The following is a 13,822-nucleotide window of genomic DNA, read 5'->3' on the forward strand; positions in this document are numbered from 1 at the left end:
CTGTTATGTTTCCACTGTTTCCCTTCCCTTGTATGTCTGACTGCCATTTCACTTTGGAGGTTTGCTGTGGTGGTTTTGTCAGTTTTCTTTTTATTTATGAATTGTGGCTCTGCTCTGATTTTTTATTTAGTGGTTACTATTACATTTGTATAAAAGATGATGATATTTGTATAAATAGATGAGATAGTCCATTTTCTGACAGCCTCTTTTCTCCATTAGCCTAAGCCATTTCTATCCCTTTCCTCCAGCCTACCCTGTTTTTCATACACTTTTGTTTCTTAGTTAGTAAGTTCTTTCTTGCATTGAGTAGACGTGTACTATCTTATTTCTCCTACCCATTCTGTCTTCCGGAGGCACAAGGGGAGTCTGTATCCCATTTCCACACAACATCCTTAGAAATATGTGAAGATGGTCAAGTCCTCTCAGACTTTTTGAGTTGAAACATCTCCAGTTCGTCAGCCATGCCTTACAAAACATGACTTCATGTCAGGTCACCACATTGGTGGTTTCTTTTGTTTCAATTCATTTTTAAACAGTAGAATGTGGAAGGAAATGCACTATTCTAGGCATGGCTTTATTACTAAAAGATTGTCATGTCTCATATTAGAACACTTTTCTTCTCTTAGTATAGGTAAGAATATTCTCTTTCTTCTTCATACTGTATATGATTATCAACTCTATCCTTTTGATGACCACATCATACAGTGATGACCACATCATATGTTGTGTTAAACAAAAAAGAAAACCACTAGATCTGTCTAAGTATACATTCATCCTGTTTTTATGTATTAGGTTTGGGGTTAACCCTGGGAAATTACGTTTATCCTGTTAGGTTTCTTTTGATTAGGTTTAACTACAATCCTAATTTTGGTTGACACTAAGGTTTCTAGCTTAAAAGAACAAGTGGATGATTATTCCATCAACTGAGATCAAAAATAGAAAGGCATGTGGTTTAATGCATGCATGCGTGTGTGCATGTGTGAGTGCATGAAAGGAGGACTGAGAATGGAAGCCTAAGGAACCTCGATATTAAGAGGCAGCTGGGAGAAAGGAGGCTACAGAAGACACCAAGAAGGGGTGGGCCATAGTTTGTGATGAAAATAAGAGGACTATCTTGGAAGCTGGACTGACTGTGTATTCAGGATTCTGGTAGACACTTGAATACCAAACGAACAGGACATGGTTTCTGCCTTGGCTCCTGTTTTGATTTGCTCCATGGCTCAGCTCTTCAGTTGATGACAGTACCTAGTCCATCGTGCCTGAAAACTTGGAGTCACCTTTTATTTATCCTTCACCCTCTCGCATATATTGGATTAACCATGTTCTACTGACAAAACGTCGTTTTGAATTATAGCATACTTACTGGGAAAAGCACACAAATCTTGAGCATCTAGCTCAATGATTTTCTTTAACAATGTAAGTACACTATAATAACCACTCCCCTGATCAAGACATTAATTATTCTGGCCCTCCAGAGGCCTCTCTTATGCCCCTTTACAGAAATTACTCCCACCCAAGGTAAGCAGTACACTGAATTCTATCGCTGTACCCTAGTTTTTCCAGTTTTTGAACTCATGTAAATAGAATTATACTATATGTACTCCTATCAGGCTCCTTTTATTAAAAATCGTGTCTGAGATTCATCCATGTTGTTGCAGGTAATTGGTTGGTTTTTATATAACTCTGTAGATCTGATTATCTATTATTTCATAATGGATTAGTTTTTGTTATTGATAACTCCATAACATGCCACTCCAAATTAGTGGAGTGAAATAGCAACCGTTTTATTAGTCGGATTCTATGGGTTAGGGATTTGGAAAGGAGAAATTGCCCTGCTCTCTGATGGTTGGGGTCCAGAATCATTTAGAGGCTCTTTCACTCACAGGGATGGTACCTTGGCTGGGATGTCGTGAAGACCAGGATCCTCTGGGATTGTTCACAAGGGCACCTATGTTTCTTGCTTTGAAAAGTGGCTGTATTATATTTCCAATGGTATATTTAAAATATAGTTTCAATAGAGATGGAAACTTCTACTTGAAAGTTGCTCTGCTCCTCTGCCACTTTTGGGTCCCAGGTGACCTGTCAGATAGTGTTCATATATTGCTGATACAAAGGCTGTACTGGGGTTGGTGATCATATATGACCAGAGGAAACTTAATGTCGGTATCTCGAAGCAGAGATTCGTTTGAGGAAGGGAGGAGGTTTAGGAAATGCTTGGTGAGCACAGTCTGTCTGGTATTGGATAATATCACAAGAATTAGGGGATAAACTCTACCTCCTCATCCTGGTCCCTGGTCTTGAGATAGCAAGTATAAGCTGACATGGTGTGTGTCAGGGCTTGTGTTGCTGGTCTATTTTCTTCAGTGCATATGGTTCATCTTCTGTTTGGGGACGAAGTCTTATTACCTGATCGCCAGCATAGCAGTCGCTATGAAGGAGGCTGTGCCCCGGTTGCTGATTCTCCATGAGGAGATTCTCCATGAGACCTTAGCTCTTCACAGCATGTTGGCTGGGTTCCCTGAGCAAGCTTCCTGAGAGTGGCATGTCCTTGGGAGTCACATCACACCACTTCCACAGAACAATACTTCTATTCTGTTGATTGAAGTAGGTACAGGCCTGCCTAGATTCAAGGCGAGGGTACCTAAACCTCACATATTTATGGCATGTGTCTCCAAGAATTCGTGGCCAATTTTTAAAACCACCATGAACTAGATACCAGAATTGATTTATCAATTCTATCTTAGATGGATATTTGGGTAGTTTCTACATTGGAGTAATAAGGAGAATGATGCTCTAATCATTCTTGCTCCTTTCTCTTGCTTCACATGTTTGCATTTTAGTTGAGTGCATGTCTAATAGTAGAATTGCTGGTCACCTTGTATGTGTAACTCCACCTTTAACCGATAGATCCTGCCAAGCAGTTTTCGAAAGTTGTACATATTCATAGTCCTACCATCAATGTGTGAGAATTCCACTTGCTCTCCAGCCTCACCTCCTCTTGCTGCCATAGTTCAACCTTTAATACCTGGTTTTAACCATTCTGTGGATGTGTAGAAGATCTCAGTGTCGTTGTATTATTATTTCCCTGATAACTAGTGCTTTGAGCACCTTTGCACAGGCTTCTGAGCCCTTGGGACACCCTGTGTTGTGAAGTGCCTGTTCAAGTTTTTTGGCCATTTTTAACAAATTGGGTTGTTTGCCTTTTTTTCTTATTTTAATGCTGAAGTGTTTATGTATTCTGCATGTGAATCCTGTGTCCATGACTAGAATTGGAAACATCCCTTCCCATCCTGTTACTTGTCAATTCCCTCCTGTAACGTGTCTTTTGATGAACTGAAATTCTAAATTTTAATGAATTCCAGTTTACCAATCTTTTTTTTTTATAGAGAGTGTTTCTGTGTGTGTGTGGGGGGCGGGTGTCTTCTTTAAGAAGTTTTTGTGACCCTGTCATCCTGAAGATGTTTTCTTATGCTGTTTTCTAGAAGCTTTATTATTTTACCTTTCACCTTTAGGTCAAAGTGTCCAGGAATTGAGTTTTGTGTGTTGTGAGAGTAGGGATCAAGGTTTCTCATATCCATATGCTTATCTCTACAAGTAATAACAAGTAGCATTGGGTCAGGTGGACACAAGCCTGGGAATTAGGGGTCCTGTATTCTCAGGGTTAACCAACCATTAAAGCACCCTCTGAGCTAGGGTAGTTTATTTTCCCAGTTCTCCCTCCTCTCAGACACCTTCCTTCCTTCCTTCCATCTATCCATCCAACCATCTGTCCAGATATCAATCTGTCCAACCATCCTTCTGCCTGTTCACGTTTGTCCTTCTTCTCTCCTTCCATCCTCTTTTCTCCCGTCTCTCCTTCTCTTCCTTGTCTTTATTCTTCCTGCTTTCTCTTTGACCCTCCACTTGTCCACTCTTCCTCTGTCAATCCAAGTATCCCCTCTGTCTGTGCCTCTGCTTATCTCTTTGTTCAGTCTTTCTCTCCTTCAAGCACACTCACTCTCTTGGGTTTATCTCATTCATAGGCTTGCTCTTCCCTCTACTCACACAATCAGTCATTCCATCACTCACATTTATGGCTCACCTGTGAAAGATTGCCCTGGAACAGCCAGTACTCGAGTGCAGATGAGCCTGGGGGTGTTCCCCACTCTATGTGGAGCTCTGCCTCCCCCCACCCAATGACAGCCCCTTCCACAGCTTCTGAGCCAGGCACCATGTTCCTGCCTACTTCCTCATGACCTGACCCACCACAAGCCACCACAAATATATAGGGCCCCTCTTCCTTCCCAAGAGAAGCTCTCCAGCCCCACACTTCCACAAGCCAATTATTACTCAAGAGCTGGGAAGCCAAGGTATGGAATTATGGTTTTAGGGCAGTCATGCTTATCAAAAAGATTATACCAATAATTTAATCTGATGCCAGTCCTTGAGCCTTTAGTCTTGTCAAATTAAGAGAAGAATAAAACACAGGGGGGGATGGTTTGAAGTGAGGAATCTGTCATCATTTGAAGGGGAAGGACTTTCTTCAGAAAGTTTTGCCCAATTGGGATCTTTAAGAATGAGTAAGAATTACCTAGGAAAATAGGGTATGGTGAGTGTTCCTGGCGGAGGGAATTCCATGAGGAAAGGCCCAGTAGGTAAAAACAGCATAATGTATGGAAGAATTGATAGGAATTTGATTTGCCTGAAGCACAAAGCCAAACTCAGAGTGAATGGATCAATGAGGCTGAAGAGTCAGCAGGAGCCAGATTTGGAAGGGCCTTGAGTGCCAGGTCAAGAAACTTGAACTTAAGGCTGAAGATCTTAGGGAGCCATGGGTGTTACTAGAGCAGGTGTTCTAGTGAGATTTTCATTTCAAAATTCTTTTCTAATGTTCAAGGCAGAGAACATACTTTAGACAGAGCATACATTGAGTCAGGTTGTTGTTTCTGGTGAGAAAAGATAAGACAGAGCTGGGACATGGATGGAGAGAAGAAATGTATTGAGGACCATTATGCAAGTGGAATTGGTGTCACTAAGAAGTGAGGGAGGAGGGTCTGAGCAGAAATGCTGGGTTCAACATGGATGACCACATCGGTGGGTGGTGGTGCCACTGGGAGAGAAGACAACAAATTATAACGAATGCAGGCCCCTGATCTGGGCTCAGGCCAGCTCTCAGTGATGGCCATCTCTCCCCCTCTCTTATCGCAGCTATTGGGCACAAACTGAAAACTCTCAAAGTCTACTTCATCTTCTCCAACCTCCAGTATTAAACAGCCATGAGCAAGGGCTCAGGAACGTTCAACTTCACTGAGAGAGTCCTGCAGCACCTGATGAGACCCTGGTCCCAGCAGCTGCTGTTAAGATGAGTCCCAGCCAGCTGCTGCACACATACTGTCTCTCCTGCTTATCCTCCTACTCCTTTCTGCACAACTTGGATTCTTGCTCAAGAAGAGTAACCTGGGCCTCTTCTACATGGATTGTAGACTGATTTCCCTCAGGTAAGTCCCTTTTCATAGCATTTGGCAGTCATGACCACTTTCAGTGACCACCCTGTTTTTCAATCTTCACACTGACTGTAAATTTGCTCCTTCCTCACTCTGGCCCCCATTATCAGATGTTTTGGAGTCCCCCTCTCCCCGGGCCTCAGAAGGATGGGGCAGCCACTCGTATGGATTCTGTCTGAACCTACCATGCTCACCCCATGGCTCATGACAGAGAGTGTGACAGAGATGCCGTGTGACAGAGAGCAGCATTTCTAGGAGCTGAACCAGCTGACCCACCATGTCACCCCAAAGGGCCTCTACTCCCTGGTCAGGGACAGCCTTTTTGTCAGTGGTGAGTGTTCATGCAGAGCTTAGAATTACAGTGATCATTACTTACACTGTTCTATTTTATTTCCTCTTTAACAATCAGCCCAAGTTCTGTTTGGGGGACACCTTCCTCAAACCTCCATAGGGAGACTCTCTCTTGTTATTTTAGATCTGATTCATATACTATGTGTTTGCATTTCTTAGGGTTTTCTATATAAATTATCAAGTCATCTGCAAAAGGAAATAATTTTACATACTCCTTTCGAAACTAGATGTCTTTTTAAAATTTTTCTTAACTGAGTGCCCTCATTAGAACCCCTAGTCCAAGGTGATTAACATATGAGATGAAGGCAGACAACATTGTTTAGTCCCTGGTCTCAGGGGGAAATTATCAGTCTTTCATCATCAACTGTGATATTACCTGTCAGTTTTCAAAGATTTTACTTATTAGATTGATAAAGTTCCTTTCTGTTCCTAATGTGTTGAGTGTTTTTTTAAAATCATGAAGGATGTTGGGTTTTGTGAAATTCTCTTTTGTGTCTGTGTCAAGTTCAAGTGGCATTTGTCCTTTATTCTATTAATATGGCCAGCTACATGAATCAATTTTCCAGAAATGAAGCCACACTTTCAGCTAGAAGTGAGAGATTGAGACCTTCTCTAGTCTTTCCTGGGATGCACACAGCCCTGCACACTTGTGGCCTTCTAGATCCTCACCAATACATTGGAGCTTTTCAAAGCCCTCATACACATACTCCCAATTTTTCTTTTCAGTTTTTTGCTCACGTCTCACTTGCCTCAACTAGTATAGCTCACTCTGGTAACTACAATAGAAAACAATTACTGCTGATTGTTCTGGTAAGCATGCTAGTGGAGGCTGTCCTCACTGAGCAAGTTCTGAGTCAACTCAAGAGAAGTCCCGAAAATGGGACATTTACAAGGAGCTGCCAGGTATGTCAGATGGTGAAATTCAATGGGGATGGGTCTTTGTGAACTCCAGACCCATTATGACTGCTAGGCTGCGTGTTTTTACATCTACCATGGTTCTGAGACTGATGGTTTTCCAAGTTACTGAGGCTGCTATCAGAGGAGGATGGAAACAGCACAAATTTTAAGGCCACTGAGATTATTCCCTTTACCAGGATTCCACTGTCTTTCTTAACTATATACTCCTCATATGTTGCAAGCATTTAATTAACTTCTAGACTTCTGAAAAAGTTGATTTTTACCATTTTCACCAGTGATCTCATGGATTTTCAGAAGTCCTTACTCCGACATTTCAGAAATGTTCTCCCTGTGGCTATTTACTTATAAACTAATTACATTAAATTACATGACATGAGAAATTTAGCTCCTTGGTCACACACATTAGCCACATTTTAAGTATTCAAAAACCACATGTGGGTAATAATGACTCTATTGGCTAGTGCAGGCACAAATGTTGACATCCTTGCTGAAAGTTCTCTTAAACAGGCCCTAGAAGCAGGGCATAGAGAATCAGGGTAGAACTCCAGACAATCTTCTTCACCCCTTGTGCCCTTCCAGGTCTGTCCCTTAGAGTAACCACACTAGGGTGGTCTCCCTATGTAACTTCTCTCCATTAGCACAAAGAATGGATAGAGTTATGATCTGTGAAGAATTCTTGTATCTGACCCAGAATGGTACCCAGCTGCAGAGCTTTGCCCTGGACAAGAACAGTGTCCTCATGGATGGTAAGGCTCCCTGAAGGTTGGGGTGGAGTGTGGTTTCCAACTTCCACACATGGGGTCCTTCCTGGGAATCTGGATGCCTGGGGATGGGACAGCATTCAACTTTCTCAGACCAGCCGGAGACATCATAGTCCCCCAGGCTTTTCCCACCATTGAGGGAGAAAAACCGACTCCCAGTGGGATATTGCAGGCACTTGCTTCTCTCAGATGGCTCTGTGGCCTCAGGCTAGTCACCTCCCCTGTCTGGACACCTTCTTCATTATCTCTGCATTGAATACACTTGGCCAGATGGCCAGTGAAGACCTTCAGCTGTGTGTGAACCAGCCTTGGCAGATGTGACAGGATGGGCCTGTTTTCTGATCCATGGGCTGTACGAAAATAGGTATGGGCCTGATGACTCATGGGCTGTATTTTGTCAAGTCCTGCTCTAGATATGAAGGATGCACTAGAACGTTCTGTAATGATGGAAATGTTCTATATGTGTGCTATCCAGTACAAAGCCACATGCGGCTACCAAGTAATTGAAGGGTGGCATTGTGACTTGTTTTTATGATTGCTGATTTTAATGTTACTAAGGTACCTTATTTTAAATTTTATTTAATTTAAATTAATTTTTATTTGAAAAGGCACTTCATACTCCTTATTGGATAACACATCACTAAGAAGTTGCCTGGAGAGAGATTGCACATGTAGGGGGATTTGCCACCCTCCCCAATGCCCAATGAGTGCTCTGTGTCCCTAACCTGTGAAGTTGATGGTGTAGCTGGCAATAACAAGAATAGGTGATTGAAAATTATATATGATATGATGTGAACCAGTCCATACTTGGGAGCTGTAATAGAGAAGGCTTCCTGAAGGAAATTCCATTGTAGGTGAATCCTGGCATATGAATATAAAACAACTTGGTAAAGGAGGAGGCAAGGAAGGTGTTTCTATGCAGAGAAGAAATCATTTGAATGGGAACTTACAAATTTAGAGAGGTCCCAATGGCTTGCCAACTAATGACCCATGCTCCACCCCACCACCATAATATGGTGTGGCCCAATTTCAGTCCTCTGTTCCAAGAGGTATAAATTTGATTTTATTTGTTACACTCTTGTAGTGTGATATGGCCTTGGATTATGTAGCAAAGTGTCCAAATTTTTCGGACATGCAAACTGAAATGGGGTGAAACATCAGGATGTCTACTTGCCTTTAATATTTTAGTGAGGAGTTGGTGTCAAGATAGCAGCATAGGAAGACTCTGAACTAACCTCCTCCCATGAGTACAACCAAGCTACAACCATTTTTTGAACAATTATACCTGAGACAGAAGTGGAAGCTGGATAAAAAGGACCCTCAATACAAGGGACAGTCCAGACTGAAGTAGAAGAGGGAGAAATTCCTTCTGGATATAAAAAAGTCACCTTCATGAACCATGGAGCTTACATCTGGGTGGGAAAAACCCTAAGTTACACAGCCTTCCCAGGAGGAGTGGGGGATCTGAACTGGGAAGCATTACAGCTATAAGCACCCATCAGACTCAGTACAACTGATATGAGTCAGAATATCTGGCTGTGCTGGATAGTAAATAGAATGGGGAATACCCCTAGGAAAGCTATTGGACATAAGCTGAAAAAGCTCTCTTAAAGGGCCCACATACAAATACACAGGTTTCAGAAAGCAACGTAAAATCAACAGAAAGAAAGGTGTAAAGTCCTTTGATGAAGAAAGACTCACTTGATAAGCTCTGGGTGCATCTTTCTGAGATGTGGGAGCCCTCCAATGACTGAGAAATTGGTGGCAGCCATTATCATGATCTAGTACAGGAGTGCAGACACAGATGCTGGCCCATGCCATTGGAGTTCTTCCCCTGCCCTGTTAGACTGTGAGTCTGCCCCACCCACTACAGCAAGTGTTTAATCCAGCTCACACAAGGCAGGCAGCCCACCCTAGGGACTGGCCACACTCAACAGCAAGCCCTCAGGCAACTTTTGACTTGCATAGTCTGTGTGCCAAGATCTGCTGCAGGAAGGCAAGTGGCTCTGCCTCTGCAGGGCAGGCCATGTGTGAGGATCATTGGAGTGGGTTGGACATTGTGTGTAGTGTGTGTGGAGCCTCTGCAGTGTGGTGACTGGGTCTGCTCCAGGGAGCAGGGAAGTGTTCATGGGCCAGGACTCTATTGACAGTGTGTGTGGACCTGTGGGCCATGGGGTTTATCAGCAACAAAAGACTTGTGCTTTACAAACAGCCACATAAGGGACCAGCTCCTCCTTCTGAAGCCTGAAACAACTGGGTGCTCTTGTTCCTGGGGCCAGCACCCCTCAGCTGCAAACCTGAGAGAGCTGATAACAGCCTTGCAGGATGGAATCCTACAGCAACTGTAACCCCTTGAGCATAGCAACCAGGCACACTGGAGTCTTACTCACCAGAAATACTGCAACAGGAATGTGCTATTAGACATTACAGCCAATGGTGCTGCCTGTCCTCAACTGCAACAGAGTGACTGAAAGGTCCAGAGTAGCAGCACACAAAGCTGAGAATTACAACCAGTCAGCCAAGGGGACAGCCTGGACTCCTTTGGCACCTGCAGCAAAAGCAACCTTACAACAAGAGAAAGACACGTGTGGCCCATACAGGGGTCAGTCCTTGAACATTTGGAACTAGTCATGAGAGGGAAGCACACTGTTTGGCCTCAAAAGGCATCTCCTACATAAGGCCACTTCTCCATGATCAGGAGACATAGCTGACCCACCTAATACATAGATATAAGCACAGAGAAAGAGGCAAAATGAGGAGGCAAAGGAATACATTCCAAGCAAGGGAACAGGAAAAACCCAGACAAAAGAACTAAATAAAGTGGAAATAAGCAATCTACCTGACATAGAGTTCAAAGGAAAAGTCATAAAGATGCTCACTGATCTTGGGATAAGATTGGATGAACACAGTGAGAACATCAACCAAGAATTGGAAAATATTTTAAAAAATCAGAAATGCAGAAACACTCTACACAGCAAGGTTTACACTCAGAATGGAAGGAGAGAGAAAGAGTTTCCCAGACAAGAAAAAATTAAAGGAGTTTATCCCAGAGAAACCAGTTTTGAAGGAAATGCTAAAGGGACTTATTTAAGTGGGAAAGAGAAGATCAAAAGTAGGAATAAGAAAATTATAAAAAAATAAAAAGGCAATAAAATCACTATTAAAGGCAAAAATACAGTAGTAGAAATGAAAAATTCACTAGAGGGACTCAATAGCAGAGTAGATGATACAGAAGAGTGGATCAGCAAGCTGGAGAAAAGAGTAGAGGAAATCACCCAAGCTGAACAGAAAACAAAAAGGAACTAAAAAGAACCAACAGTATAAGTTGATGCTGGGACATCATTAAGCCCACTATCCTTCATATTATAGGTGTCCCATAAGGAGAATAGAAAGACAAAGGGGGGAGAGAATCTATTCAAATATGTGAAAACTTTCCTAACATAAGGAAGAAAACAGACATCCAAGTACAGCAAGCACAGAGAACACCAAACAAGATCAACCCAAAGAGGCCCACGCCAAGACCCATTGTAATTAAAATGTCAAAAATTAAAAATAAAGAGAGAATCCTAAAAGCCACAAGAGAAATGCAACAAGTGGCATACAAAGGAAAGCCCATAAGGCTATCAGCTGACTTCTCAGCTGAAACCTTGCAGGTTAGAAGAGAGTGGTTTCAAGAGCTGAAAGGAAAAAACCTACAGCCGAAAACACTCTACACAGCAAGGTTTACACTCAGAATGGAAGGAGAGAGAAAGAGTTTCCCAGACAAGCAAAAATTAAAGGAGTTTATCCCAGAGAAACCAGTTTTGAAAGAAATGCTGAAGGGACTTATTTAAGTGGGAAAGAGAAGATCAAAAGTAGGAATAAGAAAATTATAAAAAAATAAAAAGGCAATAAAATCACTATTAAAGGCAAAAATACAGTAAATGTAGCAGATCAACCACCTATGAAGATAATATGGAGGTCAAAATGCAAAAGAACTAAAATTAACTATTTCAATGATAAGAAGGTAGTGAATATTCACACACAAAACTAGAGATTAGGTTTGATATCAAAAGCACAAAATGTGGGAGGAGGGGCATAAAAGAGTAGAATTTTTAGCAAGAAGTCAAACTAGAGAGATCATCAACTCAATGTAGATTGCTATATATGTAGATTATTACATATGAACCTCATGGTATTTGCAAACCAGAAACCTGTAATAAATACACAATAATTAAGAGAAAGGAACCCAAACATGATACTAAATAAATCCCCTAAACACAAGGGAATAGAGCAAGAGAAGAAGAAAGGAACAGAGAAGAACTACTAAAACACCCAGAAAAAAAATAACAAAATGGGAGTAAGTACACGTTTACCAATAGCTACTTTAAATGTCAATAGACTAAATGCTCCAATCAAAAGGCATAGGGTGGAATATTGGATTAAAAAAAACAAGACCCATGCATATGCTGTATACAAGAGACACCCTTCAGACCTAAAGACACTCACAAACTGAAAGTGAAGGGATGGGAAAAGATACTCCATGCAAATGACAAAGAAAAGAAAGCTAAAGTGGCAATGCTTATATCAGACAAAATACACTTTAAAACAAAAACTGTGACAAGAGAGAAAAAACGGTACTACATAATGATAAAGGGAACAATCCAACAAAAGGATATAACACTTGTAAATATCTTTGCACCCCACATAGGAGCACCCAAATATTTAAATCAATTATTAACAGACATAAGAGGATAAACAGACAGTAACACAATAATCGTAAGGGATTTTAACAGTCCAGTTACACCAGTGGATAGATCATGCAAATGGAAAATGAAAAACGAAATACTGGCTTTAAATGACACTTTAGATCAGATAGACTTAGTAGATATATGGAGAACATTCCATCCAACAACCACAGAATACACATTCTTTTCAAATGCACATGGAACATTCTCCAGGATTGCTCACATATTAGGCCACAAAACAAGTCTCAATAAATTTAATAAAATTGAAATAATACCAGGCATCTTCTCTGACCACAAAGGTATGAAACTAAAAATCAACTACAGGAAGAAAATCAGACAAGCCACAAATATGCGGAGATTAAACAAAGTGCAACTGTACAACAATCAGGCCAATGAGGAAATCAAAAGAGAAATCAAAAATTGTCCGGAAACAAATAAAAATGAAAATATGACATGCCAAAATCCATGGGATACAGCAAAAGAAATTCTAAGAAGGAAGTTTATAGCAATTCATGTCTGTCAACAAACAAAAAATATTCCGAGCAAACAACCTAACACTACATCTAAAGGAACTATAAATAGCAAAGCAAATAAAGCCCAGTATCAGTAGAAGGAGGGAAATAAAAATCAGAGCAGAAGCAAATGAAATAGAGACTAAAAAACAATAGAAAAAAATCAATTGCAGCAAGAACTGGTTCTTTGAAAAGATAACAAAAATTGACAAACTTTTAGGTAGACTCGCGAAGAAAAAAGAGAGAAGGCTCAAATAGAATAAGAAATGAAAGGGGACAAATTACAATGACACCTCACAACTACAAAAGATTATAAGAGAACACCATGAAAAGCTATCTGCCAACAAATTGGATAATATAGAAGAAATGGATAAAGCCTTAGAAGCATACCACCTTCCAAACTGGAGCAAGAAGAACTAAATAATTTTAATAGAGCAATCACCAGTATGTAGATCAAAACAGTAATGAAAAACTTCCCCAAACATAAAAGCTCGGGACCAGACAGCTTCCCTGGTGAATTCTACCAAACATTCAAAGACTTAATACCTATCATTCTCAAACTCTTCCAAAACATTGAAGAGAAGGGGAGGCTACCTAACTCATTCTACAAAACCAACATAACCCTAATACCAAAACCAGACAAGGACATCACAAAAAAGGAAAATCATTGGCCTTTATCACTGACAAACATTGATGCAAAAATCTGCAACAAAATACTAGCAAATCAAATACAACAATACATTAAAAAGAACATACGCCATGGCCAAGTGGGATTCATTCCAGGGCCGCAGGGCGAGCTCAACATCTGCAAATCAGTCAACGTCATACAGCACATTAACAAAGTGAAGAATAAAAAGCACATGATCATCTCAATAGATGCAGAGAGAGTATCTGACATGATACAGCATCCATTTCTGATAAAAACTCTGAACAAAATGGGTAGAAAAGGAAAGTACCTCAATATAATAAAGGCCATATATGACAAACCCACAGCTAATATAATTCTCAATGGAGAAAAACTGAATGCTGTCCCTCTAGAACAGGAACCAGACAAGAATACCCACATTCAC

Source organism: Equus quagga, chromosome 6, assembly GCF_021613505.1.
Source record: "Equus quagga isolate Etosha38 chromosome 6, UCLA_HA_Equagga_1.0, whole genome shotgun sequence".
NCBI lineage: Eukaryota > Metazoa > Chordata > Mammalia > Perissodactyla > Equidae > Equus > Equus quagga.